Source organism: Schistocerca piceifrons, chromosome X (assembly GCF_021461385.2).
Source record: "Schistocerca piceifrons isolate TAMUIC-IGC-003096 chromosome X, iqSchPice1.1, whole genome shotgun sequence".
NCBI classification, from domain to species: Eukaryota; Metazoa; Arthropoda; class Insecta; order Orthoptera; family Acrididae; genus Schistocerca; species Schistocerca piceifrons.
The window spans coordinates 377,687,285-377,712,033 of NC_060149.1; positions in this window are offsets into that span (position 1 = coordinate 377,687,285).

Genomic DNA, 24,749 nt, shown 5'->3' on the forward strand with positions numbered 1-24,749 from the left:
GAAGGGGGAAAGTGACAGTGCAGCATGAAGTACCACCGTCACACACCATAAGGCTGTTTGCGGAGTGGAGCTGCAGATGAGTAACGTACACACTGAAATGCAAATCAGTATTTCTACAGGAGGCTTCAGACACCTTCTTGAGTCCATGTACGCCATGACTTTTGTCACCTGCCATAAACCTGTTGATGTATAGCGACAACAGGTGTGCCTTTATTTGAAGAGAATGTGAAATATATCATCATCCATCGAACTCCGTCAAAGGGATAACTTTCGACGAGGCAGTCGCTGTGAGGGGGAGTTTTATTTTCCTGTGGACGCACGGAAGTCTACGTCTTTTAGCGCAGAAATATGAGGGCTAGTTTTTTTTTTCAACCTCTGATCGGTCGCAAACTGGAAACCATATTGAAAATCAAATTTTTTTATTTGAAACATTTAGCTAGTCCTTTCGGCTGCTTCTCTACATAGTCGCCGCTCCTACTTAGACATTTGTTGTAGCATCGTACCAACTTTCCAATGCTGTCATTATAGAAGGCAGCCACCTGCGATATCCGCCAATCCCCTACGTGCTCTGCAGCTAACATGCTGTCCTCATAGCCAACGGTTCGTGTGAGCGAAGAGATGAAAATCAGAGGGATTAAAGTCCAGGTGATCAAACACTTCCCACAGAAAACGTTGCAGGAGTGTCTTCGTTGCGCCGGCGGTGTGCGGCCGAGAATTGTCATGAAGAAGGAAACGCATGACAGTTACGTTAAGGGGGCTGCATGAAATCAGGCGAAATCCTTCAGCCAGTACTTAACGCTTGGTGGGAGGCACTATTGTTGTAGGCAACTTTATGTGCTCGCTGTGTGCTCAGAACTGAATAATGCAACGTGACGCGATAGACGAGCATACTAGACTCATTGTACAAGACGCCTGTGCAAAGCTTCACCAGATTTTCACTGTGCTTTTAATTTCGCGAGAAGTCAGATGTTAAAAAAAAAAAAAGACCTCTTACAACGGCGATGTGAACCATCCTCGAATATAGCTCTAGTGAGTGGGACCGATACCAAATAGAGCTAACAGGGGATACTGAAAGTATGCAAAGGAGATTTCTGAGACTCACAGGAAGTGTCACACGAATGCTGAAAAATCTGTACTGGTAGACGCTTTAAGATACACCCCAGCTGTCTCGCGAAGGCTTACTCAAAGTTTCAAGACCCAGTATTAAGTGAGAAATCTAGACCTACATGTCGCTCCCGTAGGGCCTGTAAAGACAAGATATATTATAGCAGGCACCGAGGTACGTAAGCAGTCATTATTCTCAATCTCCATACGCGTGTGAATCGGGAAAATAACCGTAATACGTGGTACAACAGGCACTTCGAAGTTGTTTGCAGAGCGTGGAAGTAGATGTAGGTGAAGTTTTTTGCTCTTATGATGTGTGTAATTGATGCATTGTTGTATCGTAAGATGCAATTATCAAGTACAAAGGGCCAGTCTGGTACGAGGATAGTTCAAAACTTAAATATTCTTCTTATGGAACAGCCAATCAGATCAGATGACCTGAGTCCCATACATCACGTTTGTGATACTCATGGCACGTGTGTTGCTGCATGCAGTTCTACTCTAAAGATATTTGCTGCTTTGAGAGCAGCTTTGCAAGAGCAAAGACATTCACTTCAAATTGATCCCATAGAGACACCATTCACTGTAACACACACCGCTGTGTACGTTGTAAAGCTGCTCGACGCAGGCAAATTCTGTATTAACATAACTTGTGCTGCAGGTTGCTATAGACAGTTACGTAACTTTCATGTAACTCACATATGTGCTGTGTTCGAAGTATATTCTTTGTTTGGAGCAGTGTTGCATGGCTTCTTAACGCCATGACGTGAGTTATATGTTTCTGCTAACTTTCTCATAATCTCTTGCATGAAGCCCGCACCGGGCTGTAGTTTTATTCCACACAAACATCTTATTTACATAGTAATTTGCCAATTTCAAAATACTAGACTTTTTCGATCAGCAAATGTAAAACAAATGTGTTATAAGCGTCAAATTCACAACATTGTGAAACATATCCCATACTACCAACAAATTGCTTAATAGTGTATGACACGTTCACAGATACCAGGTTCACCGTCGAGCGCCCATAAGATCCATCCATCCAGATACCACGTTTTATATCCAGAACTATAAAGTGTAACCCACACTCGTCTCTCGTCAGCATGTCAGTAAGGACACTACATTATGTTAAAATGCGTCATCATCTCGACAGAATAACAACATGTCGTGGTCAACGTAGTGCAATAGAAGGGCATCAACATTTACAGACTGAGGAACACAGCGTTACTGTTAGAGATAATAATATTTTTTCTCTCAATTGACACATAAGTTATTACCTACTGTTGTTGTTGCTGTTGACTTCAGTCCGTAAGCTGGTCTGATGCAGCTATCCATTCTAGCCTGAGTATGTCTCTTCAACTGCTGCAACTCACATCCGCTACCGAGCGACGTAGGGCCATGGTTAGCACACTAGTCTAGCATTCGGGAGGACGACGGTTGAAATCCTCGTATGGTCATCCTTATTTACGTTTTTCCGTGATTTCCATAACTCGTTTAAGCCAAATGCCGAGATGGTACCTTTGAAAGGGCACGGCCGATTTCCTTACCTAATCCTTCCTTAATCCGAGCTATTGCTCCATCTCTAATGACATACATGACAACTGTCGTTAAACACTAATCTTCCTTCTTCTTTCTAGAAAACGGTTCTGTAGTCAACCACAATTTCCCTGTACAATTATTGACTTCCTCCCCCCCCCCCCTCCCGACCCAAACACTCACACATACTAGCATTACCATCTATCACTAATTTATTTACTATAAAAATCCTATCACTAATTTATTTACTATAAAAATCTCCGTGACTCGAACTGAGGACATCGTCATTAGTTATACGATGTACCCATCTAATCTTCACCTTTTATCTGTAGCAGCACATTGCAAAAGCTTCTATACTCTTCGTACATCTACTGTTTATCGATCAAGTTTGATTGTCGCACAAGCTACATTCCAGACAAATACTTCAAAATCAAGTTTCTCAAACTTTAAAAAACTTACATTCGATCTTAAAACATTTATCCTTTGCAGAAAAGCTTTCATTGCCTTCGCCATTGTGCATTTTATATCCTTTTCAATTCTGCCATCGTCAACTATCTTGCTGTCTAAATAGCAAAAATTGTCTAGGACCTATAATGAATAATCTTCTAATCAAATTCCCTCAGCATTACATCATTTAATTCGATTGCACTTATTTACACTTGTTTTACTGTTGTTCTACATATACACGCATACTCTGCAAACCACGGTGAAGTGCATGGCCAAGGGTTCTCGTTAGAGCCACTTCCTGTTCCATTCACCTATGGAACGCCGGAAGAATGATCGCTTAAACGCCCCTGTGCGCGCTGTAATTAGTATAATCTTGTCTTCGGGATACCTTTTTGAGCGATACTTAGGGTGTTGTAGTATTTTCCTAGATTAATCATTACAAGCTGGTTCTTGAAACTTTGTACGTAGTTTTTCACTGGATAGTTTTCGTTTATCTTGAAAAGTCTGGCAGATCAGTTTTTCTGCATCTCCGCGACCCTCTTACATGGAAGAACCAAACCTGTGACGATTCGTTCTGCCCTTCTTTCTTTACGCTCAGTATCCCTTGTTAGTCCTTCTTGGTATGGAACCCATACACTTTAGCACTATTATAATATGGGTCTCATCAGTCTTTTGTAATCAGAATCCTTTATGCACTATACAAATAAGAGTACAGACATAGCCGAAGGAAACAACACAAAAGTGTGAAAGAATTACGAAATCTCACAAACAATATAGACAGAAACGAAATTATATGTCAGTGTCAAGATTATAACGTCGATGCAGATGTCTTCAAGAAGTCACTAACTGACTAATTGCACTGCCCTGGTGTCCTGCCAATGAACCGAAGTCTGCACCTGCTCTACCTACGCCTTTGTGATTGTTCCTTTTCATATCCATGCGGACTGTTACACCCAAGCTTTTGTACGACTTACGTTCATCTTGCAGCCTCGTTTTCGAGACACTATACCTTCCAGTGAGCTGATCTTCCAAGTCCTTTGCGGCCTCTTACAGATTTATTTATTTAGCATATGGCATTACATACAAGTAAGGCTGCAGACATAGCCGACGGAAACTACACAAAAATGTGAAAGAATTACGAAATCTCACAAACAGTATAGACAGAAACGAAATTATATGTCAGTGTCAAGATTCTAACGTCGATGCAGATGCCTTCAGGAAGTCAGTCCAATTTTCAGATTTCAAAGAATATCCGCTGCGAAGATGCTGGATAGTCAGTCCCGGTGCGCCTCAGTCACAGACCGAAGATGTAATTTTTCCCCATTTACGTACTGAATGTGCTCACTTGCCATGTCCATTGCGCACCCGATTTAGTGCCGTCCAATGTCTAACGTTTAATTCAGTCCCCGGAATATTGAGGTTGTGTACCTGGAATCATTGTTGCAGCGATTTTTTTCTGTTTTCTTTTTTTTTTCCAGCCACGCATCTATTGATCTCATGATATGTAAGCGTCGTTTTGAAGTTGTTCATCCAGACGTAGCGACGGTTATCGGGAGCTGAGACGACTGCGGTTTATGAAACAGCCATGGTATTTCGTATTTATTCACCAATGCGAGGCCCTCCTTCCTGGATGGGAATATGTGCAACGCACGAGTGCAGGTTATAAAATATGGACGACGACATAATTATGGAAGTTTGGTTCTGGCCACGATTCGCGCACGGACAACCAAAGCGGTTAATACGACCGCTCGCGTAAAGCGGGAAATTCAGGTTAGATTACTGGTCCGACACAAATTTTTATTGTCGTCATTTCAATATACAGCCGATGGTGGTTCATGTTCGCAATTGCGAATACATTTCCTGTCTGCGGTTTAGCTGTGAGGTATCTTCATCAAATGCTAGGCTTGAATTTTCAACATATCATTCTAAATCCGTTTAGGAGGGGATTCTTTTCCACGCATTTCCGAAGGTAATTAGTTCACAACACCGGAAGCCAATACTTAGGTGTGGGTTTGATGGTCCCAGTCTCACGGTGGTGTTAAACTGTCTATTAACAAACTCGGAATGACAACTATTGAACTGTACTGGGACACCGTATTCAGCCACAGAGAATACTAGAGCAAGCGAAGAGATGCAAAGAATTTCAGTAGTTGCTCTGACATATTTGCATTGTCACTAGCATATCTGTAAGTTTTTATTTCCTCTCCTGGAAGTTAAATTCCTTTAAAAAGGTGCTCTTTAGTTTCATATCGGTGTTTCTGTGATTCTTGCTCGCTTTGTGAAACAGTGGGTCGCGTTAAGGAAGCTGACAGTAGGTGTGGCGTGTAGTTGTGCTGAAGGTGCGTGTGGCGCGTTGCAGCAGAGCCGGCTGTCGCCATGTTGCGCAGGCCGAGGTAGCGCGGCGCGCCGCGGAGGCAGCGGTCACGACGGGCGCTGGCGGCGTTGCCAGACGGCGGCGCTGCGGGCAGCCGAGGTCAGCGGGGCTGGACGCCGCCCAGACAACCAGACGGCCCGTACTCCGAGTCCTCGCAGGCATCTCCTGGTGCCTGTGGACAAAGTCTCCCATCCCTTCCCTCTCACTGACGTTTGGAACCCCTGTGCTTATTTATGAAGTGGGCAAGAAAAATTATAACTCCTTAAAAGGGCAGGTATCGGTTAATCGTCAGCACTTCTAACGTACATCGAATAACGGTACCTCCTAGCGAAATGGCATGAAGTCATGGGATAGCGATATGCGCATATGCAGACGGCTGTAGTATTACGTATTCAAAGTAGAAAAGGACAGTGCATTAGCAGAGCAGTCATATGTACTCAGCTGCTTCATGTGGAAAGGTTTCCGAGTTGCTTACCCGCACAACGGGAATTAACAGACTTTGAACTCAGAATGGTAGTTGGAGCTAGACGCATGAGACATTCCATTTCGGAAATCATTAGGGAATTCAATATTCCGAGATCCACTGTGTCAATAATGTGCCGAGAATACTAAATTTCACCACGACAACACAGTGGCCGATGGCCTTCAGTTAACGACCGTGAGCAGCGGCTTTTACGTAGAGTTGTCAGTGCTAACAGACAAGTAATATTGCATGAAATAGCAGTGGAAGCAAATGTGGGACGTACGAAGAACATAGCTGTTAGGATTGTGCGGCAAAATTTAACGTTAATGAGCTATGGCAGCAGAAGATCGACGCGAGTGCCTTTGACTCGTGACCAGATCGGTTGGACACTAGACGATTGGAAAACCGTGGCCTGGTCACATGAGTCCCGATTTCAGTTAGTAAGAGTTGATTGTAGGGTTCGAGTGTGACGCAGACCCCACGAAGCTATGGAGCCAAATTCTCAGCAAGGTACTGAGCAAGCTGGTGGTGGCTAGATAATGGTGTAGGACTGGATCCTCTGGTCCAACTGAGCCAATCATTGAGTGGAAACGTTTTTGTTGGCTACTTGGAGACCATTTGCAGCCATGATGGACTTCATGTTCCCAAACAACGATGGAATTTTTATGGATGACAATGCGCCATCTCACCGGGCCACAATTGTTCGCGATTGGTTTGAAGAACAGTCTGGACAGCTTCAGTGAATTACTTGGACACCCAGATCGCCATACTTGAATCCCATTGAACATTTATGGTACATAATCGAAAGATCAATTGTTGCACAAACCGTTGCACCGGCATCACTTTCGCGGTTATGGACGGCTATAGAAGCAGCATGGCTAAATACTCTGCAGGGGTCTTCTAACGATTAATTGAGCCCAGGCCACGACGAGATACTGCACTACGTCGGGCAAAAATAGGTGCGACACTATATTAGAAGGTATCCCATGACTTTTGTTACTTTAGTTTATAATCACTGTGTACGCCTGGAGGCCCCATTCAACACGCTGAAGAGGCTGTTCCGGCTGCTATTGAGTGAGCAGAGTGCAAGCAGCTGCAGACTGTAGACCACGTCGGAACGCGCGATGCCTGCCGTCTGGGCTCCGAGGTCATACCTGGGTCGTTCCAGCGACAGCAGAGAAAGTGGGAGGACCCACCTATCTCATGGACTCGTAACGAAACACACAATCTGCTGTATCGTCTGCAGAAATGATTGTTGTCTCCTGGTTCTTAGTCCCAGTGGACAACTTGAATCAGAGACTTCGTAACTTTAGTGTTAGGCTGCGACTTCCTAGACTTGCTCCTTATGGTTGAGAAATTCAAAGTCTCCACAAAGGGTCAAGGGTACAGTACACGTAACATGCTGCTACCTAGGTAACGTATGACTGTGTGTGGGATGCATGCAAGATTGTTTCTTTCTTCCCTTCTTTAAAGATTACACGACTTTGATAAATGGACCTTCCCATTGAGCATCAGACTTACCCCCACATCAAACAGAAAAAATGGAGAAAATCTCAGGTAGGTAGTACGTACGTTCGCGAATTATACTGTTATAATTAGAAGAGATCTTAACCATTCAGCACACGATTGGAATCAGAAGAGTTTTGCAGGTGTTGGGTGTGACAAGATCTTCTGCAGAATCGTGCTAAATGTCTTCTTTGATAACAAACTAGAACAGACGGTTCAGAAATCCACTCATGGTGGGAACCTATTAGATCAAGCGGCAGCAAATAAACCTGATCCCTTTAAGGATACCAAAGTTGAAACAGTTTTCAATGACCATGAGGCGATTGTAGCAACAATGATTGCCAATATACGAAGTGCAACTACCGCAAACAGTGAATTAGAAAAGGGTAGCGTCAGATCTCAAGGACGAACTTAAAATATTGAGCACTGGTTCCCAACCTTTCTGAGACGATTACCCCTGAGTACTATCAGATATTAGCTAGTACGTCCACCCCCACCCCCACCATTACCAACATTAGCGCCTAACTGAACTATAGACTGAAAAAGAATTTTCTTTGATAATTTTTATTTTTATAATGACGAAAGATAAATGATATTTAGTTGTTGTAGATGTTTTATTAAACAACGAACTGATTAATCAATGAGACAGTTAGTAATGCTTATTTCTAAAAGTCTTGTTTTTTTATAGAATGATGAGGTAATTCCCAGCTCTTCCTCCGAAAAGAAAACCTGCTAAACACATTGAGGGTAGACACTTGTCACAAAACACGTGTCCTCTACATCACACCTCTCCCTGGCGATACTTGCTTCATCCAGACCCTGCACCTCGATATAAAATTAACCAACTTATGCACTATACGTACTGTTCGTAAATAACTTGACTGCAGGATTCCATACTTCTGAACTGGAAAACAGTGGAAGGCTTCAGGTGGTCAGTGACTTTTGTCCAACCACCATCACTAATAATTGATTATAATATAATAATAACAATAATAATAGTAATAATAACTGTCATCGGTATAGTGCGAGCAACGGCCTTGCCGCAGTGGATACACCGGTTCCCTTGAGATCACCGAAGTTGAGCGCTGTCGGGCGTGGTCGGCAGGTGGATGGGTGACCATTCAGCCGCCACGCGCTGTTGCCATTTTTCGGGGTGCACTCAGCCCGGTGATGCCAATTGAGGAGCTACTCGACCGAATAGTAGCGGCTTCGGTCAAGAATACCACCATAACGAGTGGGAGAGCGGTGTGCTGACACCACGCCCCTCCTATCCGCATCCTCCATGAGGATGACTCGGCGGTCGGATAGTCCCGGTAGGCCACTCGCGGCCTGAAGACGGAGTGCTTTTTTTATGGGTATAGTGGGAGGACTATATGAGGGAGATGTTGCCCATACATTCATTTCACAAGCTATTACCTTCACCACGTTGTTCCACTTGTTGAAGTTAGTATTCGAAAAAATGTGTTGTTGGAAACTTATGTAACCATTATTCTTCACCAAACAAGGTGAAGTAAATATTCCAGAATTTCAATCAAGAACAGCTGCCAATATGATTAACTTAGAAGTAGATAACCTCGGAGTAGCTGAAGCATCTTAAATTATTTAATAATAGCAAGTCTTTCGGTCCATACTGTATACAAATTAGGTTCATTTCAGAGTAAGCTGATGCAATAGCTCCATACTTAACAATCATATACAACCGCTCGCTCGACGAAGGATCCGTACCCAAAGACTGGAAAGTTGCACACGTCACACCAATATTCAAGACATGTATAGGAGTAATCCACTAAAGTATAGGCCCATATCATTAACGTCGATATGCAGTAGGATTTTGGAACATACATTGTGTTCTAACATTATGAATTACCTCGAAGAGAACGGTCTACTGATACACAGTCAGCACGGATTTAGAAAAGATAGTTCTTGTGAAACACAACTAGCTCTTTACACACACGATGTGTTGAGTGCTTTTGACAAGGGATTTTAAACTGATCCGCGTTTCAAGATTTCCAGAAGGCTTTTGACACTGTACTATGCAAGCGGCTTGTAGTGAAATTGCGTGGTTATGGAATATTGTCTCATTTATGTGACTGGATTCGTGATTTCCTGTCGGAGAGGTAGTAATTGACGGAAAGTCTTTGAGTAAAACAGAAGTGATGTCTGGCGTTACGCAAGGTAGTGTTATACGTCCTCTGCTGTTCCTTATCTGTATAAACGATTTAGGCGACAAGCTGAGCAACCACCTTAGGTTGTTTATCGTCTAGAAAAATTATCAAAAGATCAAAACAAATTGAAAAAAGATTTAGAAAAGATATCTGTATGGTGCGAAAATTGACAATTGACCCTAAATAATGAAAAGTGTGAGGTAATTCACATGAGCGTTAAAAGGAATCCGTTACACTTCGGTTACACGATAAATCAGTCAAATCTAAAAGGCCGTAAATTCAACTAAATGCCTAGACATTACAATTACGAATAACGCAAACTGGGAAGAACACATAGAAAATGTTATGGCGTAGGATAACAAAAGATTACGTTTTATTGGCAGAACACGTAGAAAATGTAACAGATCTACTAAAGAGACAGCCTACACTACGCTTGTCCGTCCTCTTTTGGAGTCCTGCTGCTCGGTCTGGGATCCTTACCAGACAGAATTTGAGTACATTGAGGAAGTTCAAAGAAGAGCAGCACGTTTTGTATTATCGCGAAATAGGGGAGAGAGCGTCACTGACATGATACATCATTAAAACAAAGGTGTTTCTCGTTGCGGCGGAATCTTCTCATGAAATTTCAATCACCAACTTTCTCCTCCGAATGCGAAAATATTTTTTTGACGCCGGCCTACATAAGGAGAAACGATCATCATAACAAAATAAGGGCAATCAGAGTTCGCACGGAAGGATATAGGTGTTCGCTTTTTCCGCACGCTGTTCGAGGTTGGAATAATAGAGAATTATTGTGAAGGTGGTTCGATGAACCCTCTGCCAGGCACTTAAGTTTGATTTGCAGAGTATCCATGTAGATGTAGATGTAGATGTACAGTCTTACGAAATATGAATAATAGTAACGGTCTTTTAAACATAATCAAACCCTTTTGTTTTTACCCCTCAGAAAATTTTATTTTACCTTCTGGGAACTGAGGAACTGTGCTTGAAGTTTAGAAGAATAGTCAGCCAAGCGTTGGATAAATGGTATGTAGTAGAACAATTCGTAATGGGAGAGACTCTCTATGGTATACAATCTCTGTAAAGACAAAGCAACTACTACACATAGTTGTAAAACAGTGCATAGGACTGTAAATAGAAAAATGGTAATTGATACGCGTTTGGGTGTTGAGAGGGGACTGCATAAATACTTCAATAACCCCCACAGCACAACTTTATCGAAAAAGCCCTCACAACACCAAACGAAATTCTGGTCATATATGAAGACTTTCAGTGGTACAACCGAACGAGATGGCGCAGTGGTTAGCACACTTCATTCGCATTCAGGAGGTCGACGATTCAAATCCCCGTCCAGCCATCAAGAGTTAGGTTTCCGTAATTTCCCTAAATAGCTCCAGGTAAATGCCTGGACTGGTCCTTCGACGTCCGCAGCTCGTCGTCGTGCGGTAGTGTTCTTGCTTCCCGCGCCCGGGTTCCCGAGTTCGATTCCCGGCGGGGTCAGGGATTTTTCTGCCTCGTGATGACTGGGTGTTGTGTGATGTCCTTAGGTTAGTTAACTTTAAGTAGTTCTAAGTTCTAGGGGACTGATGACCATAGATGTTAAGTCCCATAGTGCTCAGAGCCATTTGAACCATTTTTTTGTTCCTTCGAAGGGGGCACGGCCGATTTTCTTCCCCATCCTTTCCTAACCCGATCTTGCGCTGTGTCTCTAATGACACTGCTGTCGATGGGCGACGGGACGTTCAAGCTAATCTTGCTTCTGAATTTACGTATTTCCACTCTGATTTGTCGTAGTATCATAATCTGTGGCAATTCTGTTCGTTCACTTAGTACAGTATTAGAACAGAATAGGGCTATCAGAGCGATCTCCGATATCAGTTCGGGTACCTCTTTCTGGCGATTGTTCAAGTCTTTCAGATTCTTACTTTGCATTCATATATACATACGAGGGGACTTAAAAAGTAAGTCACAAGTAATTATTACAAGCTAAGTAAACTTTGTTGAATGCTGAACTACACTTCATATACATAACACTATTTTTCAACATAGTCACCAAGTCCCTGTAAAGAACGGCCCGAACGTTCTACCAGTCATTGAGTTCCTCAACGATGGTCAAGGAGGCATTCGTGTGAATGTCCACATCGTCGGAAAATCTCTTTTCCCCCAGATGTTCTTTCAGTTTACAGAAAAGATGGAAATCGCATGGTGGTCATGTGCACATCCTGATCAGCATCAACTGCTTCTGTGCCACCTTAATCAAATTCTTGGCACCATTTCACTACGGCTGATACGACACTGTGTTTGGTGCATACACTGCTAGAATTTCACCGTGAATAGGTGTGAAATTTATACGTTTTGCCCACAAGAATCTTACCGGAGTACGTTTCCAGTTACCGCGTTCTTTCATTAACAGACTATGAACACCTGTTACTTTTAGCTCAGCAGAACTGTGTCTGCAGAAAATGTGGAACACGTACTCTCCTCTGCCAATTGGTCCTAGCGTGGGACGACATGTGTAACTTACTTTCTGAAGTCCCTTCGTAGTTAACAATTTGTCTGCTTGGCAGAACAGCTTTTACCCGGATAACAGTTTCCTAACCATTGACTCAGATGATAGCAGGGAATCTTAGAAAAATAAAAGATGAAGACTTAATGCGTTGAAAGAGAAATGTCCCTGTTTTCTCAAATCCCATTTATATTGACACGGCGCAAGGTTTTGTCAGTAGAAATGATATGAGAGAGCGAATGTGTACAGCATGCAGATATTAAGTCCATATTGATAACAGAATATGTGAGAAAGTAAGAACTTACAGTCAAAAATGTATATAACGCTCAGAAAGCGGCTAACTTGGGTCTACTACGTCAAGATCGTAAAAGGCCTTTTAGGTAGCATATGGGATTAGCTTTTAAAGCTTATCTGTAAGTAAAGGAAGTGTGAATGTGATGGCGAGGTCTGTGGGATATCCCAATTTATATTTATTCTATGTCGCTGCAAATTGCTGTTCAATGTTGGGTGGCAAACGCTGGCAGAATCACAAATATTGACATTAAAATGGACAATGGCTTGATTTTTTATTTAGATTCTTAGCAGAATCATTAAGTGGGCAAGTTATTTTATTGACCGGAACATAATCCTCACCCTTCCCTCAAATTTCTGCAATTAAAAATCAGGGTGCGACTTATCAGCGCAACCTTACAAATACCGGTATACTTTTACATTGTACTATAACGCTTCAACTGTAATATTCCACCCTTAATTCAAAATTTGGTAAATATAGCTAGTGTTTGGAAATTAATGGTTGCATGTGAGGTAATAAGGCAACCGTCTTCAATTTTTGACGTCTCTTCTAAGTAGTGAATGCCATCGAGCCCACTGCTTCTTTATTATGTAACAATTTTTCTCCATCTAAAGAGCAGCATTTAGTATTCACCAATGATTGGTAACGTGGAAATAAATTAATCAACAAACTTCGGCCTTTGGCACAGCTATGATGCAAATTTCAAACTCAGTTATTCGTTATGTGGAGAGTTCATACACAGTGATCAGCCAAACCATTATGGCTACCGAGCTACTATCGATATAAACCCGTCCAGGCGAGGGCAGTTTCACCTGACGAGGAATGACTGGCACGGTGCGTATGGTATTAGTGAATGTGTTGTCCGTGTGTAGAATGGGGAAGGCGTGCGATCTATTTGAGTTTGACCGAGGGCAGATTGTGATGGCCCGGAGGCCCGGCACGAGCATTTCGGGAACTGCGTGACTTGTCGGGTGTTCGGGGAGTGCTGTGGCGAGTATCTTCAACACGTAACGGAACCAAGGTACACCACGTCCAGACGTCGTGGTGTTGGACTGCCACCCCTCAATACAGTTGTCGGACATCGTAGGCTTGGCAGACAGGTAAAACAAGACATGCGGCGAACTGTGGAGAACTGTGCAGGAGCTAACACCAGACTTTAATTCTGGGCAGAGAACGAGTGTGTCTGAATAAACAAGTGCACCGAACACTCCTAATGATGGGCCTCCGTAGCCGACGACCCATGCATATGCCTATGTTGACACCACGACATCGACAACTAAGACTTCAATGAGCACGTGACCATCGACACTGGACGTTGGTGCAGTGGCAGAGCATTGCATGGTGTGATGAATCCCGTTAACTTCTTCATCATGCCCATGGGAGGGCGCGAATCCGTCGTCTTCCAGCCGCTTTGACACCTGTACTTCGCGGTGGAGCAAGCTGACGGCAGCTCCCTTATGCTCTGTGGGACATTCACGTGGGTATCCATGGGTCCTGTGGAGCTCATGCAAGACACCATGACAGCATAGCAGTACCGTACACTGGTTGCAGACCACGTACATCCCTTCATAACGATCATGCTTCCCGACGGCAGTGGCATTTTTCAGCAAGATGACGTCCTATGTCACAAGGCCGCGAGTGTGATGGAGTGGTTCGATTAACACAGTGGCGAGTTCCAGTTAATGTGTTGGCCCCACAACTCGCCAGATCTGAAACCAATCGAACACATCTGGGATGTGATTCAATGTGGAATCACAGCTCATAGTCCCCTTCCCTGGAATTCACAGGAATTAGGTGACTTTTTTGTGTGTGCTCCCTCCAGCGACCTACCACGGACTCATTACTTCCACGCCATGATGCGTCGCCGCTGTTATCTGTGCCAAAGGTGGACATACCGGCTCTTAGCTAGGTGGTCATAATGTTCTGGCTGATCAGTGTGATAGAGAAGCTGTCAAAAAGTATAGCTTAGACGAATCTAATGTGCGGCATTGGACTGCATTGGAGAAGAAGATGCAAACTGTAGTTTCATCAAGTAACTCCAACAAAGGGCCAAAATATGCGAAACAGGGTTCCTTCCTTTGTAGAAGATTAAAACAAAAATGGGATACATATCTCTCGACATAATCCAGTTGAAGGCCTTGGAGAATTACGTGGCCGGATCGGTTGGTGCCGCAGGTTTATGCGTAAAAGTTGCCTCTCTATCCGGCGAAGTACTTCACTAGCACATAGACTGTCCGAAGATTTTACCGAGAAGCATTTTATTTTCCAGAGGCTTGATCCAACTGTGACAGCGGCACCCTTACCCTCGACACTCGATAGGCAACGCCGACAAGACGACCGTCTTGTGGAAAACGCCGGGCAGTACAATAGTGGATTAGAAGCGGGGCGTTAGCAGCTCATTAGCAACATCCTGAAATGAAAAACAAAAGATTTATCGTGATGTTACAGATGTACTAAAGTTGACCCCCCACCCCTTATGTTATTCTGAAGCATAAAAATTCGTTCAGGAAAAATACCCTAAGGAATTAGTGATTCGTTGCCAAGAAAAAGGCTGGATGACAGCAGGATTAATGATGAACTGACTGGATCCTGTTTGGAACTGTAGACCTGAAGAACTACTAGTGTTAGATGCCTCACATCTGATTTAAAGAATAACGTTGCTGCATTGAAGACCTTGTAGCTACACATGGAGGTATGACTTCAAAACTACAGGGGCTTGATGTCGTCGTAAAGATGCCATTTGGAGACCGTCTCCGAAAACATTATTCCGAATGGCTTTCAGAAGGGGATCGTGCATTCAGTCCATCTGACAAGCCATCAGCTAGCCTTTTGTGTGAGTGTATTAACACTTTATGACACACTATATCTCCAGATTACATCGTCACAGGTTTCGAGAATTGCTGCGTGTCAACTGTCGGGTATGGTAGCAATGACAACGTACTCAAGGAAGAGAGTGACGAAAATGCTGACACTGATGAAACAAATACCACTAGAGACGTAACAGTGACATCAGTGAAGAATGATTAGAAGGGTGGTATTTATATGTTAGTTATCTAAATAACAACATAAAAAGTGTGACTGAAAGTGACCATGCTGAGAACAATTTTTTGTAAATAAGTTATGTGACAAATTTTTCTCCACTGAATTTCTCTCTCTTTTTCCTTTCTCAAGGGTGCGGCTTACATTCGGACCAATACTGTATTTGCGGAAATGAGGCGATCAGTGTCATCCAAAAAGTTTCTCTGATTATTGTTAGCACAGGCATATTTTCTTCTCCAGTAGTAATAAGCAACCAATACGTGGCTCGGGAGAGCCTGCAGCGCTGATGTAGTTGATTTGACCTTGTTTGTGTGCAACAGCCGCTAAGGCGAACCACAGTTTTACGAGCAATCTTTAGCAAAGGTACGGCTTTCGCATACGGAAAGCGTCGTTACGAGCCTGCTGATGGATGTATTTGAATTACAAACACATATTCTAATTTTGATGGTAGGAAGTCATCGTTTCTTCTTTTGCCTCGAATGGTCATCCGTTTCGGTAGTTTCGCCATCGCCATTTTTTTCCGCTGTATTTTATACAGTTTCTAGTCTAAATTTCTTTCCATGAATTTATCGAGACAGGTGATAATATCTTTCGTGAATGGTATCCATGCCCTCTTCTGTACGTTGTTCTCCTGTATTTAGAAATGTTGACCGGCAGATTGGTCTCTTGCAACCTGTCTCGTTCTTGTTCCTCCTTAAATTTACGAGTTAGCTATTGACTGAAGAGATATTTATTTTAAAATAGCACCAGAGATGCGGAACAGTTTGTTAGTACTGTTTCGCTGGCATACTAGATGTGCCACAAAGATACGGCAAAACATTCACGACAAAGCGAATATGTCATAGCCTGTGCACATCGGTCCGAAGAAGCTTTTTTTCCACATTATAGAACTAATTTTCTACAAGTGTTCATAGAATAGTGCATTTAAAAAAATTGATCCCATTTTACACGATTATATCTTCTTCGTTCGCGAGTGAATTTTAAATTACGCGAAATACTACAAGGTTTTATTTTCAAAAAAATCGTCCTATTTTACACTGGCGTATCTTTAAATGCATGCACATCCAACCTTTAGGTGCTTTTAATAAGGAGTGTCCAAAACGTTTCCGTTCAAGACCGTTCAGTCCAGAATCGGTGTGCCAATCAGGAGAAATTCCCGTGAGCATTGAAGGAATAACCCCACCGACGCACCAGACTGAAAATACTCATTTGGTAGAACACCTTATGCTGCTGTGTGAACAATTTCGTAACTGCCTGCTGCACATCCTCTACAGACAGGAATGGTCGACACTTCAAGACTTTTTTAGCGGACCGAAGGCCTGATAATCGCATGGGGAGAGATCAGGACCTTAGGGCGGGTGCTCGAGTGTCTCCCAGATGTAAGTTCTGCAAGACAACAATAGCGATATGGGGTCGTGCGTTGTCATGAAGCAGAAGCATCCCATGTTGCAGTTTTTCCAGACGTTTCGCCTTAAAGTGTCGTAATTTCTCCGGCGTTGCACAATACCGTTCTCCAGTGACGAGGGTCTTGGTTCTTCGAAATCAATAAACAGTGGGCCCCGGTAATCAAAGAACAGGGTGAGCATGGGGACGTGCGGAACAGGGTTTCGACAGTCATGCTCCCCAATACACATTCTTCATTCTCCGATAGATGTCTACCGGTGTTTATCCGTCGGCAGCCAAGAACAGAAAACAGCACGGTTGGTGGCGGATTTGGGGGATGGGGGGTGGGGTGGGGGGTGGGGGTGGGGGGAGGGGCACAGCGGGACGCTTGTTAGAACATTGTATTCATTATTCACACATTTTAGACTCATGTACTTGCAACTATGGCCGGTAGATGATTTTAGTAGAGGTACTTCTATTCTTATTCCGTACAGTTTAAACAAGAAAGGTTGGCAATCTGTTACTCGTGGAATAAACATGACGAACTTGATCGCTTCAGCAATTGTTTGTAAACCTACATTATAGTGCTTGCTTCCTGCTGGGCGTTAAACAGGAAACGATATGATTGAGTCCTAACGACAAAAGACAGTTCGCTAGTTTTTTTGTGAAAACTTAAAAGATGAAAGTGGAATTAATGTAGGAGAAGGGGCATCAGTTCCAGCTGTTGTGAATCCAGCTTCTACTAGTAATTCGCCTGCAAGTAATGTGAGTGGTTTATGTGATGACAAGATTATTGCGGATGAACATGCTATCCGTAATTTGGTGAACAGAAGTTGACATCTGACGGACGAGGAAATATGTCAAAGATTAAAGTGCATTTGGGTAAAAAAACAAACACAAACACCGCCCGAACAGGCCTTGAAGGCCCAACAGTACCAACTAATGAAAATGTATAAGAAAGCAACTGAAATTAAGCACAGTCACCAGGAGAGAGTATCACAAGAGAAATATGGTTGCCTGGCAGAACTTTCTGCATGTGATTGAAGAGAGGTCAACGGATGTTTTAGCAATAATGGATGATGTCAGAAAGAGAAGAGTGGATGATAACATAAAAAATTAATCTCAATTGTAAAGACAACAATGTTACGTGGAGCCCAGAATATACCCTTACGAGGGCATGGAGACGAGGGACTATTACTTGGTGAAGGCAGTCAGGAGATGAACAATGAATAATTGGAATTTACTTCAGAGGGAAACTTTCAAGCTTTACTGAAATTTCGAATGAACGCAGACGATGAAATATTAACACAACACATGTTGTCGGTCTCAAAAACTGCCAATTATACCAATAAGACAATACAAAATAATTTAACAGATTGCTATGCTCATGTTATTACTGGAAATATGGTTGATTCCATGAAGAAATCCAAATTTGTCACAATAACAGCAGATGTGACAACTGATATAAGCATCTCTGAACAATTATCACTACGCTTCTTGGAGTAGAGCTGTAAGAGAAGAATTCCTAAAATTCATTGCTGTTACTGAACTGACGGGTGAAAACTTAGCAAACACTATCCCGCAGGAGATTAAGGCAAATGGCAGTGATGTTGCTTATTGGTGAGGACAATCCTATGATGGAGGAGCGAATATGAGCGGCAAATTTAAAGGAGTTCAGCCAGTAGTCATTTACAGTCACTGCGCTATTGACAGGTTCAGTATTGCGCTAAGAAAAGTCGGTCCTTTAAGCAGCGTACGAAATGCTATGGATATAACTGGTTCAGTAGCGAACTTCATTACGGAATTTGCTCGACGACGACACTTACTAGAGGAACAATTACAATAATCTCTACCAGCAGAAAAGATTCACACAATAAAGAAACCGTGCGAAACGCGTTGGGTAGAGAGACATGATGCTGTCGTACATTTCCGAGACATCGTTCCTATGCTAAATACCCCGCTGCAGAAACTATGTAACATTCGCATTGGAAGCAGTACTGCAACGGCTGCATTTTCCTTACTTCCCGCTGTGCAGTCATCAGAATTTATTATAAGTTTATGTATACTTGCTAAAGTGCTTGGGTAACATTTCCTCTTGCTCAACAACTGCAAGACAAGGAAATCGATCTATTCCAAGCAATGCAACTCGTGGGAGCAACGTGCGACTGCTTGAAAGAACTTGGTCAGAACAGTATTTTACACTTCTATCCTGTCTTTAATGCAGATGAAGAACTTGCTAAGAAATTTGGCGCTGAGATAGAAAATGCTAGAACAACTGCTCTACAGAAGAATCGAACGAATACCGCAGCTGAGTCACACGTGGAATACTTTAGAGCGGCAATCTGGATTCCTTTTCTACATTTTCTGTGTAATGAACTGACCTATAGATTCCCCAAAGTACAGCTTGAAGCCTCTGCTCATTTAAAGAAGCTAATACCAAAATAAATTTCTTATGGGTCCACTGTGGAACTGTTGAAGAGTGCTGTAATACACAAAAATGGTTTGCCATGTTTCACAGCTTTGGAAAGGGAACTGATGATCTGGAACCAGTTGCGGGAAAAACAAGACCACAAGCCAATCTCCCCAGAAGAAGCTTATAAAAGTTCAGCTTGTGTTCCAAGTATCACATTCCTCCTTCAGCTCTTATCGATTCTGCCCATCACTACGAGCACAGCAGCTGCGCAGCGACGCACAAAAACCTATGTTCGTAGCACCATGATAGAAAACCGACTGAATGGCTTAGCTTTGATGCACATCAACAGGAACATCAAATTTACAGCAGAAGAAGTGCTAGAAGTTTTCTGTCGAAAATTTAATAGAAGACTGAACTTGCAGTATTTTTGAGAGTGCAGTATTTATTAGAATGTATCTTACTTGATACCTATATAAATGTTTATTCAACTTGCTTTGCTGTAATGAAACCAGTAACATTTAAATAAAACAGTTCAGTTGATTTAAATTTATTAGGAAGTCCTTGTGAAGGCCACGTTGACTTTAACATATGGTTATCCTATCATAGACATATACACTGTGCTCTGCTGTGGTATGGGTAATTATTGACATGAAAGTTTGTGCCCCAACCCCCCTCTCAGAAAAATATTCTAAGTCCGCTACTGAACACGTTGGTCCTCCTTGGACGCATTTAGTAATAACATCGCCATAGTTCCCTTCCACATTCACCACAATCTCGTCGGAAAGACACAAATGCCACACTAATTCCTTTCCTATGTGTTGGTGCTTATATACCTGCGTCGGAGTCGCGCTGTGTTGCAATACGCTTCAGCAATGCCTTCAGACGGAAACTTTTTGATCGCCCCTTATAGAATTATGTTCGGCATGAAAGTTTTAATTTACCTTTCACAAATGTTCATTTTACTCTCCACCGGACACAGAACAAACATTCAGACAATAGTGAAACTTGCCCCTTACTTCTACGAGTACGTCCGCAGTCAGTGCATTCACTGCTGTTGCTGTGTAGCCTCGCAGGTCACAATAAGTTATTGGCAGGGGAGGCACATAGGCGGAATCTTTCACAAACCGCCACAAAAAATCACATACTGCGAAATCACGTGACGTTGCAGGCCAACGGTGCAATGCGTAATCCGTACGCTCGTTCAGAGCCAATATGTACAGCCTACTGTCCAAGAATATGGAGGTGCCAGTGCGTTGGTGCTCCGTTCTGTTGAAAAATGGAATGTTCGGCGTATCCCCGCAACTGTGGAAAAAACCAGATGCCCATCATATATATACAGAGATACGTGATTTCCGTAACCGTTTTTTTGCGAACAAGAATAGGTCGCAAATCTTTTCCCGAGAAACGGCGCAAACCACCTGAAGCTTTCGAGAGTCCCACTCGAGCTGGACTACAGTATGTGGCTGCTGCGTTCCCCATATTCTTGCGTTATAGTGCTACAGCTGTCCACTTAAATAGAATGTAGCCTCATAAATGGTTCAAATGGCGCTGAGCACTATGGGACTTAACATCTGTGGTCATCAGTCCCCTAGAACTTAGAACTACTTAAACCTAACTAACCTAAGGACATCACACACATCCATGCCCGAGGCAGGATTCGAACCTGCGACTGTAGCAGCCGCGCGGTTCCGGACTGCGCGCCTAGAACCGCTAGACCACCGCGGCCGGCAATGTAGCCTCATACCTCAACACTAAACGTGAAAGGAGTTTTTATCGACTTGTTTTTCTTAGACGATGTACCTTGAGCAAAACACGATTTTTATGTTTTATTTTATTTCCTAGACACATTTCGCTGAAGTTTTAGGACCGTTAGTCGGGTTTATTATCTTTCGATTAAAAAGGAAAAACGCTCTTCACTACGTGTACGCAAACAAATTAGAATTTTTAAGACAGTATCTACGAATTTGAAAACCAGTCAAAGTTTTGTGTATATCCCTTATTACCATACGATATGGTTCTCCTGGATTTTTATGTTTTTTATTTTAGTTGTTCTCTTACACTGTTTGTCATCTGCAACCATCTAGAACTTAATGTAGAACAGTTATTTACTTCGAAATATTACGACTGAAACTATTATGGTTATGCCTAACATTAACTAATTCTATGTGGAAGATTGTGGGTGTCTACGTGTATGTGTGTGTGTGTGTGTGTGTGTGTGTGTGTGTGTGTGTGTGTGTGTTTTAGCAATATATTCATTTTCATCTCTACGCCAAGAATAAATTCACGTAACCCAACACACTGTTGTTTATCACCATCATGAAGGGCTTGTAGTAACTGAATCTTGTATGAATTGAAACACAAACGTTGATACAAAACACTTTAAATACACATATGAATAATGAATAATTCTCGGCTGGGATTACGAGTAAATATCTGCAAACTGCGTGCAAAAAGCTGTTTGATGCGTTCTACGCCCTGAACGAGCACTCGTAGGTGACCCGTGGTTTTCCCTTTATATAAAAAACAAGTGTCTTGAAACTACTGGTGCCACAGTCCAGTGCTTTGAGCTCTTCATTTTTTCTCACAATATTTTTGTTTTTATTAAATCGCGACATTATCTGTGCAATGCTTTGTGTGTTTCCGTTATATTCAATATTGATTAATCGAAATAAGCTCTTGGAAAATATTTTTGTGTCCCCACTGATACATTTCACATCTTTGGAGGTCGGTTTGGCCATCAGCATTCGCGGTTTTGCAACCAGGATGTGCACTTGGTTCAAATGAACACTGTCCATTCTGTTTCCTGTTTCTCTTCTGCTTGGAGATCTGTTACATTCTGTTCGAGTCCCAGGTCAGTCCAACTGCACACGACCCACACCACTACAGAGCCTCCACCAACTTGAACAGTCCCCTGCTGACATGAAGGGTCCATGGATTCATGAGGTTGTCTCCATACCCGTACACGTCCATCCGCTCGATACAATTTGAAACGAGACTCGTCCAACCAGGCAACATGTTTCCGGTCATCAACAGTCCAATTTCGATACTGACGGCCCAGGCGAGCTGTAAAGCTTTCTGTCGTGCAGTCATGAAGGGTACACGAGTGGGCCTTCGGCTACGAAAGCCCATATCGATGATGTTTCGTTCAATGCTTGGCACGCTGACTCATGTTGATGGCCAAGCATTGAAATCTGCAGCAATTGATGGAAGGGATGCACTTCCATCACTTTGAACGATTATCTTCCGCCGTCGTTTGTCCCGTTCTTGCAGGATCTTTTTCCGGCCGCAGCGATGTCGGAGATTTGATGTTTCACCGGATTCCTGATATTCCAGGTACACTCGTAAAATGATCGTACGGGAAAATTCTCACTTCATCGCTACCACGGTGATGCTGTGTCCCATCGCTCGTGCGCTGACTGTAATACCACGTTAAAACTCACTTAAATCATGATAACCTACCATTGTAGCAGCAGTAACTGATATAACAATCGTGCCTGATACTTGTTGTCTTATATAGGCGTTGCCGACCTCAGTACCGTATTCTGCCTGTTTACATATCTCTGTGTTTGAATACGCATGCCTATACCAGTTTCTTTGGCACTTCAATGTAAAGACATCAAAAAAAGTTTTGAGTCACCTCGGTTCCCAGAACTCCTGAGGATAGACGTTGACTGTGGATATAATATCACAGACACAGTCTCTTTGACTGTTCAGAGATGTCACTAAACTCACCCAAAGATGTAAACAACCATGCATGAGCAGCGTTTATTAGACGGAGAGGGTCAGACAGCCGATCAGTTCCAGTCATTACACCAGGAAGGAGGTACACGGCTCGTGTTGTCTGTAGTTCAACAAAGCCTAGACGTTCAATACCGCGGTTCAATCGCGTCCGCATCGTTACTCTGTTCCAGGAAGGGCTCCCAACAAGAGAAGTGTCCAGGCGTCTCGGAGTGAACCAAAGCGATGTTGTTTGGACATCGAGGAGATACAGAGAGACAGGAACTGTCGATGATATGCCTCGCTCAGTCCGCCCGAGGGCTACTACTACAGTCAATGACCGCCGCCTACGGATTATGGTTCGGAGAAAACCTGACAGCAACGCCACGATGTTGAATAATGCTTTTTCTGCAGCCTCAGGACGTCGTGTTACGACTCAAACTGTGCGTAGTTGGCTGCATGATGCGCAACTTCACTCCCGACGTCAATGGCGAGGTCCATCTTTGCAATCACGACACCACGCTGCACGGTACAGATGGGTCCAAAAATATGCTGAATCGATCGTTCAGAATTGGCATCACATTCTCTTCACCGATGAGTGTCGCATAGGACTTCAACCAGACAATCGTCGGAGATGTGTTTGGAGGTAACCCGGTCAGGCTGAACGCCTTAGATACACTGTCCAGCGTGTGCACCAAGGTGGAGGTTCCCTGCTGCTTTGGGGTGTCATTATGTGGGGCCGACGTAAGCGTCTGGTGGCCAAGGAAGGTGCCTTAACGACTGTACGATACGTGAATGCCATACTCCAACCGATAGTGCAACCATATCGGCAGCATATTGGCGGGGCATTCGTCTTCATGGACGAGAATTCGCGCCCCCATCGTGCACATCTTGTGAATGACTTCCTTCAGGATAATGACATCGCTCGACTAGAGTGGCCAGCATGTTCTCCAGACATGAACCCTATCGAACTTGCCTGGGATAGATTGAAAAGGGCTGTTTATGGACGACGTGACCCACAAACCGCTCTGAGGGATCTACACTGAATAGCCGTTGAAGAGTGGGACTGTCTGGACCAACGGTGCTTTGATGAACTTGTGGATAGTATGCCACGACGAATACAGGCATGTATCCATGCAAGAGGACGTGCTACTGGGTATTAGAGGTACCGCTGTGTACAGCAATCTGCACCACCACCTCTGAAGGTCTCGCTGTTAGGTGGTACAACATGCAATGTGTGGTTTTCATGAGCAATAAAGAGGGCGGAAATGATGTTTATGTTGATCTCTATTCCAATTTTCTGTACGGGTTCCGGAACTCTCGGAACCGAGGTGATGCAAAACTTTTTTTGATGTGTTTATAATGGTATGACAGAGATTTACTAACCAGGTTTTAATTGTAAGACATTTCCAGGGTTAGATGTGGACCACAATTTATTGGTTATGAACTGTAGATTAAAACTGAAGAAACTTCAAAGAGGTAGGTACTTAAGGAGATGGAACCTGGATAAACTGAAAGAGCCAGAGGTTGTAGAGAATTTCAGATGGAGCACTAGGGAACGATTGACAACAACAGTGGAAAGGAATACAGTAGAAGAAGAATGGGTAGCTTTGAGAGACGAAATAGTGAAGGCAGCAGAGGATCAAGTAGGTAAAAAGACGGGGGCTAGTAGAAATACTTGGGTAACACATGAGATATTGAATTTAATTGATGAAAGGAGAAAATATAAAAATGCAGTAAATGATGCAGGTGAAAAGGAATACTAACGACAGAAAAATGAGATCGATAGGAAGTGCAAATTGGC